The following is a 10,000-nucleotide window of genomic DNA, read 5'->3' as shown; positions in this document are numbered from 1 at the left end:
CCCAGGGGAACAACTGCAGGGAGTATATATGCAAGACGCAGGTCCTATGTTAATTCTAGTACATAATCCAGCTGTGGCACCGTCACCTGGCTTTCCAACGATGGATCTATAACATTTCTCGTTTTTCATAATAAGCATGTCTACAGTCATCCTTGATTTCATTCGGTACTCTAGCACACGGAAAGGAATACGGCCACCAGTTATGTTGACCACAATCATTTAAGAGGAGAACAGGTGGAACCCATTTATACAAATATGACCAATTCAAATGGGAATGATAACTTGAAAAGCCAGTCTCTGAGATTTTATAATCTTAAAAGAGCATCAAACATTAGGGATAGGCTGCTCAGTCTTAATTACTAAGGAAACCAAGGCATGATTCCCTTAATGTTAAAATAAGCAAGGTTGGAGACCTTCCTTGCATGTTTTAATACTAGGGGAATGTACACTAGTTTAGAGGTCAACATGATTACCAGACTTGTGATCATATGAGAGAGAGAGAGAGAGAGAGAGAGAGAGAGAGAGAGAGAGAGAGAGAGAGAGAGAGAGAGGGAGAGAGAGAGAGAGAGAGAGGGAGAGAGAGAGAGAGAGAGTCAAAAACGTTCCTAGCTTTACTCTTATTTATATACGTCTAAAAACTACTTGTTTCTGCAAAAACGAAGAAAATCCTGTTTTTTGGAATAGTAATAGAAATTTTGTCTTCTCTCAATATTGATTTTATTAATAAGTTTATTTCAACCTTCAGTTTACTTGTAGTTCCTTCTCACTTCAGATAATGAAGTTTTCAAATAATAAACGTTAAAACTCTCACGATTTTTCATAGGACTACATGCATGCAGTTCTTAAGCCAATATATTAAAAAATCACAGAAGAACCCTTGGAACCAACATAATAAAATCACCGACAAATGCTCTTTTGGCACCAGAATACATTGAACGTTGTTTTTGCCAAATGCATAATACATTCGGATATGAGTAGGTCTTTTTCCTTCAGGTGACCTGAAGGAAAGGAGCCATCCTGATCAGCAGCCTTCTACAAAGTTTTAGGGTTTTTATTCTAAAACTTACTATTTTGTTGAGTTTGAACATTATCACAAAGAGATAGGATGGGTGGTTACCCGTTCCAATACTCTTTGCTATTTTAACCACTGCTCGAATCCACTATTTCTTGTTTGCACATTTCGCCTAAGTTAATTATATTACAAATGACATGTACAGTGCATCTAGCGTTGCCAGGTAGCAAACCTATGTCTTCTTGTGCAAGAAACTATGGTTATTAACTGAAATATTTCAAGATGTCACTTGTCAACAAACGCCTGAACTTCCAACTTTTGATTAAGTTTGAACATAAGCTTAATGGTTGAGGAGCTAACAGTGACGTTTCAAGGTGAGGCTAACACCAGAGTTGCCTACCGACAGAGACAGAGATTTGTTTCTAGGTTAGGGAACAACTACTTATCCTTTGGGTAAGGGTTAGGTACTATTCAGCGCCGCCAGCTCAGCGCCGCCGATTCAGCGCCGCCAGTTCAGCGCCTGGTCATTTCAGTGCCCAAAAAAATTAGTGACAGCCATCTCAGCGCCAGAAGAAATTTTAACTAACTATCTCTCTCTCTCTCTCTCTCTCTCTCTCTCTCTCTCTCTCTCTCTCTCTCTCTCTCTCTCTCTCTCTCTCTCTCTCTCTCTTCACACAGTTTGTATAATTTGTAAACCGTGATTTATTTAAAGAAAAAAAAAAAATCATCTGCTAAATACAGTCTTTGGGAAACCATGGAGGATACAGTTCAGAGTCAGAGAGGACGAGCGAAATTCTGTCATGATGGATATATATACAGATTTGATAAAGAATGCAAGACACAAACAAATGTAAAGTCCTGGAGATCCCATGAAGACGGTAGATGTCGTGCCAGAATTCATACGTTAGAAGAAGCTGTTCTAAAGAAAATGGATGATCACACCCATCCGCCATCTGCAGTGGCGGTAGAAGTTGAAAAGGCGAAAACGTATGCACGTCAGAGAGCCGAGGACACTTAAGGCGGGATTCCACCGAGGCAACACAGGCAACATGTAGCATGCGACTTGACTAGCTTTCAACAAATATGTTGAATGCGCCTTTCAACAAGGAGACATGTTGCCGGCAACAAGGCAACATCATTGTTGCTTGTAGCATGCTACATGCTATGTTGCCTGTTGGATGCCACAAAACCTTTTCCACCAATTCAACAAAAACTAAGCCAGTTGGCAACACGATGTCTCAGCAGATGGTCGCTGCTGCTGCATATCTAGTGCTGTGCAATATTCGTAAAAAAACTAAAAGAAAGCACCGGTGGTGGAAGAGAACTATTTATGGGCAGTAGCACTGCTCAAAATGATTTTTACTTTGTTTGATACCCTCATGTGCTCTCTATGTCTTCATGTAGTTATTTATATTGTTTTGAACTTGTTCAAATATTATTACCCAATTAGTTATTTCTATTCTATATCTTTCATATATCCCATTTAATTCAAAATCTTCTATTTTTTGAAAATTTTAACAATCCATACATTTTCTTTTTTATGCTCGCTTATTATAAAATTTATACGCCACTCATTTTCTTTTTATTTGTGCATTTTTATTTTACCAAACAAAGAATTTAATTTTTCATTTCATGAATTTGCTATTTTTTCATTATCAATATTATTTCACACTTACTGTAACAACATAGGGTTGTAGTTAGACATAATTATGTGTTTGAGAAATATATTGAAACATTTCATAATTTAATGTTATCACTCTAAACTAGACAAGAGGTAAAGAGAATTCAAAATATTTTTCGTGTTATCTCCCTAACCATCAATTTTCTTGATGTTTATTCATTGGTTTTGGTTTCCCCCCAACGGAGTTGTGGTTGTGGGGGAAGAGTTAAACATTAGATTTTACTTAAACATACTTTTTCATCCACGAATGAAGAATGATTTTATGAACGCTATTCCTTCGGCTTTTATAAGCGTTATCCATCTGTTAAGGGTACCTGACACTTGCACGCATTCGTGGCACGCACTGGCACGCATTGATGCGCGAACTCGCGTGAACGAGTCGTGAAAATGTCGTGAACAGTGCTGGAACTCGCGTGCCAGTGCGTGCAATGCGTGCCCAGAACTTTGATATGTTTAAAGTTTGTGGCATGCATTGGCACGCACAAAATAGTCGTGAAATAGTCGTGAACGATGCGCGAACTGGAGTGAACTGGAGTGAACAGTGCGGGAACTGGCGTGAACTGGAGTGAACGATGCGGGAAGTGGCGTGAACTTTATAATGAAGAGAAACAAAAAGGAAACGAAAAAATTAATAAAAAGGAAAGAAAAATAAACCTAATAAATTTTTATATTTGCTGTTTTAATGTGAAAAAAAATGATATCTTATTTCAAACTATTTCTATAACTTTATAATGAAGAGAAACAAAAAGGAAACGAAAAAGTTAATGAAAAGGAAAGAAAAATAAACCTAATAAATTTTTATATTTGCTGTTTCAATGTGAAAAAAAATGATATCTTATTTTAAACTATTTCTATAACTTTATAATGAAGAGAAACAAAAAGGAAACGAAAAAATTAATGAAAAGGAAAGAAAAATGAACCTAATAAATTTTTATATTTGCTGTTTTAATGTGAAAAAAAAATGATATCTTATTTCAAACTATTTCTATAACTTTATAATGAAGAGAAACAAAAAGGAAACGAAAAAATTAATGAAAAGGAAAGAAAAATAAACCTAATAAATTTTTATATTTGCTGTTTTAATGTGAAAAAAATGATATCTTATTTCAAACTATTTCTATAACTTTATAATGAAGAGACAAAAAGGAAACAAAAAAATTAATGAAAAGGAAAGAAAAATATAAACCTAATAATTGTTTATATTTGCTGTTTGAATGTAAAAATTAAATGATGTCTTATTTCATGCACACACTTATTTTCCTCTATTACCAATCAAGAGCCAAAACTTTTGTTTTAAATAAAAATGAACTGAAAAATAAACCCAAGAATTTTTTAAGTTTGCTGTTTGAATGTAAAAATAAAATAATTTCTTATTTCAACACACTTTTTTCTCTATTACCTTAAAATCAACAGCCTAAAAACTTTTCATGTTTGCTGCTTTTAATGTTAAAATAAAATGCTTTCTTAATACTTGTACATATTTTATGTCTGCTATTTATATGTAAATCAAATGCTTTCTTATTGAAACAAAAATAAAGGGCAACAAAAAATACAAACGAAAAAGATACGTTTCTTCTCCTCAATGCAATGGTGTCTATGACAGAAAGCATTGTTGTCTCTTCCGAAGCCAATCCAAGAATGTCCTCGGGTTGGAGAAGCCCTGTTTTTATATGGAGTGGCCAATTCGTGAACTGGCGTGAACGATGCGGGAACGATGCGGAATGATGCGCGAACTCGCGTGAACGTGTCGTGAACTTCTCGTGAACTAGGCGTGCCAATTCGTGCCATGGTTTGAACGTCGCGTGAACTTGTCGTGAACGATGCGCGAACTGGAGTGAACTGGTCGTGAACAGTGCGGGAAAAGCATCAATGCGTGCCAGTGCGTGGCAAAAATGCGCGCAAGTGTCAGGTAGGCTTTAGAATTTATCTTTCTCTCTCTCTCTCTCTCTCTTTATATATATATAAAGTTCAGTGTATATATATATATATATATATATATATATATATATATATATATATATATATATATATATATATATATATATAGCATAATACTGCAACAACAAAAAATGCCTCGATGGTGGTCGACTTCAGTTTGATTGGTCACAGCAAACCAGCCTAGTATGCAAGTTTTCTATACTCTTCTATGAATTCTACAGTTTTTTTCTTGTGGCCAATTCATTTTGTTGCCTTTCAACACGGAATCCTTCCCGCGACTGGTGGGAAGGCGTTCAACACTAGGCAACAGGCTAAATCTTGTCGCATGCGTCAGGCAACACGGCAACATATTGCCACCTCTCGCATGCCACACAATCGCATGCTATATGTTGCCTTCTGTTGAACTGGTTGAAACACACTTAGCCCATGCCACAATGTAGCATGCCACATGTTGCCAGAATGTTACCTCGGTGGAATCCCGCCTTTACGAAGGACCGAGTACTATAATCAATAAATCTTTGGAAAATATCTCAAGCTGCTATTGCCCAGCTGCCTAACCGACAAGCGATGCGTATGCTTATTCGACACAAAAGGAATGCAGCTAACTGGGTTCCTGAAAATCCAAGATGCATTGAAGAATTAGAATTTTCTGAAGAATACAGTGTGTTTTTGGACTATTCTAACTATTCAGTAGGATAAATACTTTTTATCAATAAATACTTGTTCAAAACATTTTCTATTGTTTATAAACAGTGTAGTATAAATACTTTTTATCAATAAATATTTGTTCAAAACCTTTTCTTTAGTTTATAAACACACACACAAATTCCACACTTCCACGGCGCTGAAAACGTCTGACGCTGAAATGGCTGCTGCTGAACTGGCGGTGCTGAATCGGCGGTGCTGAGCTGGCGGCGCTGAAATGTCCCTACCCCTTGGGTATAAATTGTAAATAAAATTCAATATTAAGGAGCTATTAGACGCTTAACGTTCTAGAATATAAAAACTAATGCATAAGTGAAATTTTATATATATGTATGTGTATATATGTGTGTATATATATATATATATATATATATATATATATATATATATGTATATTTGAAAGTTAATTTAATGAAACCTTTTATATATATATATATATATATATATATATATATATATATATATAAATATATATATATATATAATATTTATATATATATATGATGTGGCTTACACTCTGGAGTATTTTCTTTTCGTCCATCTCTCTTATCCAATGAAGGGACTGGTATTGTCCTATGAAATATTGGCCAATCCCTTTCCGGAAGTGATTATTCTTGCCTGTTCTGATTGGATCATATCCCAAGTGGATTAAAAGTATTTTTTTCTACCGTCTAAAGTTAATGAAATACAGTCAAAGTCCATTGAGGGATTGGGATAAGCCACAACATATTAAAAGATAATTACACAGGATATGAGAATGAGGAGGAACGTTTTCTTCCCGAAGCAGAGAGAGAGAGAGAGAGAGAGAGAGAGAGAGAGAGAGAGAGAGAGAGAGAGAGAGAGTAGTAGTAGTAGTAGTGGTTGAACGTAAGACTTAGATATAATCATCCGACAAAAAGGCCAATTTTTTTGTAGAGAGTTCATATCCTTATATTTCCTTAAAGAATAAAACCTAAAAAAAAATATAAGTGAAAAAAGAACATGCTACTGGATCCATCCAATAATACCTGTGACGTAAGTTCCCATGTATGACGGATGAAGATCATAGCCTGATACAACCGAGGAACTATCATGCCTCGTTGGACACCAATCCCTTAAAGCCAAATTATATCTAACCCGGCATCTCCCACATTCAGGGTAGCTAAGGTTCTATCACTATACAAGATTTTATATAAGCCGGGAACAGCATTATGACGTGCTGACATACTGATAAAAGCAACTCCATAAGGTGGAATTACATAGCCCCATGTAGGGTTTGTTCAATAGCGTCCATGCTGTATTGCATTTATGAATTTGGTCAAATAGCCTAGAGCTGTGACCAGGCAGGCCAATCAGAGCCTAGGGGTGCCACAGAAGATCCTCGCATTTCCGTTCCAGAGTTTAGTCAGTAAGACTTTAGAAAGGAAGCAGGACCTGAGGTAAAGTAGAAGGCTATAAAATCAGTGCAGCTAGGTGTCGAAGGATTGCTGTAAAGATCCTACAGTAATGCCTACCGTGGATATGTCGAAAAGACTGGAAACAATATTTTGAATAACATATCTCGATCAGGTGTTGAACCCCTAACCGGTCCTGATAACCTGCTTATGGATATGCTTTTTATCCTGCACAACATATGCGTCCTTTTTTGTCATTGACAGGAGGGCTTTCCCCCAGAGTAAAAACTCTTAACAACTTCATTAGGAAAATAAGAGAAAACTCAAATGCATCAGAAAGAAAATATAAAAGATTAAACTTTAAAGCCACCAATAACCATGAGGAAACAAAGGAAGCCATTGCAATTTACAAGTAAAACCAAAGATCAAGATCAAGAACACCAAGAAGAATGATTACCAATGGAATTACTCATCGTGATCCTTATAGCCATTTCTTATGAGTAAAAATCTTGATAAAAATAAAAAATAATAGCAATAACAATAATAATAATAACAATAATAATACCTTGTGAAAAGATCTATTCAGCCAAAAATTAGAGAAAGTTATTGTTAATATTGTCATTAAGATGTATATAAGTTGCAAGTATGTATTAGATATTGACACAGTTACATCCCAGTGGAAGATTATTATTATTATTATTATTATTATTATTATTATTATTATTATTAATATTATTATTATTATTAATATTATTATTATTATTATTATTATTATTATTATTATTATTATTATTATTATTATTGTTGTTGTTACTTTCCAAGCAACAAGTCTAGTTCCAAACGGGAATGAATCCCGTTATGGAAAGTAAAGAGAAGGAACAAATACACTAAATGAGAGAAATGATGAAAAAATGTATAACATACATAAAGATCACTAACAACTTCAAAATTGATCAGTCACGTATAAACAATGAAACAAGACTTATATTAACCTGTTCAAATGAAAAGCATTTGCAACAAGTACTTTCACCCCTTCTTATACGCGGTGGTTAGGTAAGAGAGATATGCCCAAAAAGCGAGAATCCACGAATACTTGCTGCCCTAGCCTGGGTTTACTCCTAACCTACAAACTCACTACCCATTGCCTATGTAAAGTCGACTAACACACTAAGCACTGCCTATTATTGTTTTCACTTGATTTCTATCACACCATAAATATTGTGTTAGTGAATGAACACATTTCAGTAAGTGTATAGTACATGTAAACTCGTGTGTTACATACATTGTATGATTAAGGTGTAATTAATCTTATAATATTGTCACAATATAACATGAGTCATTGCTACAATTATAAGTACTGTACATATGATACACACAGTAACAATAAAACACTGTTGCTCCTATCTAACAATGCTCGCTGATACTGTAGTGCATTTCATGTAATATATGTACAGTACTATTACTACAGTACAGCTTAATTAGCTAGGGTAACACTTGAAACTCACTGTCACATAGCCTATATCTACATCACTGCGACAAAGTAAGGTATTTCATATACCGTACTGTAAAGAAGTTAACATAATAACATTACAGTATTACACAATAAATACACTAATACAATAGAAATGAAGCATGATGCAAATCTTTGAGCCATATTATTTTGAATATTTGTCACCTCATTAACATATTTTTTCTCTTTAAGCCTTTCTCTCTTGCTACTAAATATTAACTATGGTGAAAGTATCTTCATATTTCATAGACTTAATATATATCAAATTACAAAAAAATTAGTATGTTCAAGTGCCCGAAAAGGGGCATTGGGTGTCATACCCCATATCGCCCACCTTCTCTCAGAATGTTGGCCCAATTACGCAATATGACAGATCTATGAATATTTGCATATGGAACTGCAGTTTGTGGTTACTACATTGATAACGCAAGTGAAATAAAAAAAAAATGATGCCTTGCTTCTACAAATGTTTATTTTGTTTTTACGATAGGAGACTTGCAGATTATAAAACACTTCCGTACACATTTAAGCCAAAATATTTTGTAATGACCCTTGGTTGGTCATGTCTGTTGATACGATACGATACTGTATGAGAATGACTATTCAAGAATGTAGGTATCGTAAGCATAATTTTATTCTCATATTTATCAAGCATATTTCGTTAACTGCACATTTTACACGCAAACCCACTAACGTCAAAAACAACAAAATCATCTATCACTTTCTAACGATATCAGATAATGGAGACTTTACTCAATGCTTTAGAAAAATAAATACTTCCCATTCCTCTCTGCACCCAACGTCCTTGCGGTGCGCCATCTATTGGGTTTTCCATGACTTATTTGTTCAAAAGCTTCGGTGATTCATAGTCAGGCGATTCGTGTTCACTCTATGGTGGTCTAAGGGAACGAACTTTTGTTCATGATAGTACATTATGAGGTCGAAGAAACTGATAATTAGTTAAATGAATAATGAATTACTTATTTGAAAAATATTATACTTTCACAAATATATAACTTTACAATTCTCTTATTCTAAGTTTTATGATAGTTAAATGTGAGTTAATTGACCATAGGCATTTTCTATTACACACTTATAAGTACATAAATACATATAGAGTTTCAAACAATAAGATATTTCATAGCCCAAAGTACTCCAGCCTTTCAAGAACCTCTTTCACTTCCCCTTCTTTGCTCAAAAGTCACTGTTTACCAAGCTATTTATAAAGTCTGTTCGATGATAAAAGTCTTTGTTTGTCCTCAGACTCATTTACTGTGACCCATTTCTAGTTTACTTCACCCCACGTGACCCCACTTCCATTACCTATTGTATTCCCAACTTCCCACTTTTCCCTATGGAATTCAAAGAGTGGCGGTGTATGTTTATAAAAGACATCTGCTTGAATGATTTTATGAAAAGTTTACAATGCTATACAACGATGGTATTAAGAAAAACGTGCGTTGCTGAGATGAATCGCTTGAAAGTATTTTATGAACTTTCCTTTTATTTATCCATTTTACACCTATAAAGTTTTATTTCCGCTGTATATATAAAGCATCCTTTGTATTAAAAAAATATTCTTTATTTTTTCATTTCGACCTTTTAAACAAACATTTTGTTATGTCGACAGCATCCCACTGGGTTTTTTCAAAGGCGTAAAATTATATTATTTGGATTTATATTTAAGCCTATTAATTTTCTTAGTAATGAATAAAAAGTCTCTTCAATAATAAACAAGAACTTGTTATCATTATTGTTGTTGCTATCACGTACATTTTCGT

The sequence above is a fragment of the Palaemon carinicauda genome, chromosome 19 (assembly GCF_036898095.1).
Source record: "Palaemon carinicauda isolate YSFRI2023 chromosome 19, ASM3689809v2, whole genome shotgun sequence".
Lineage (NCBI taxonomy): Eukaryota > Metazoa > Arthropoda > Malacostraca > Decapoda > Palaemonidae > Palaemon > Palaemon carinicauda.
Note: the sequence above shows the minus strand (reverse complement) of the source record.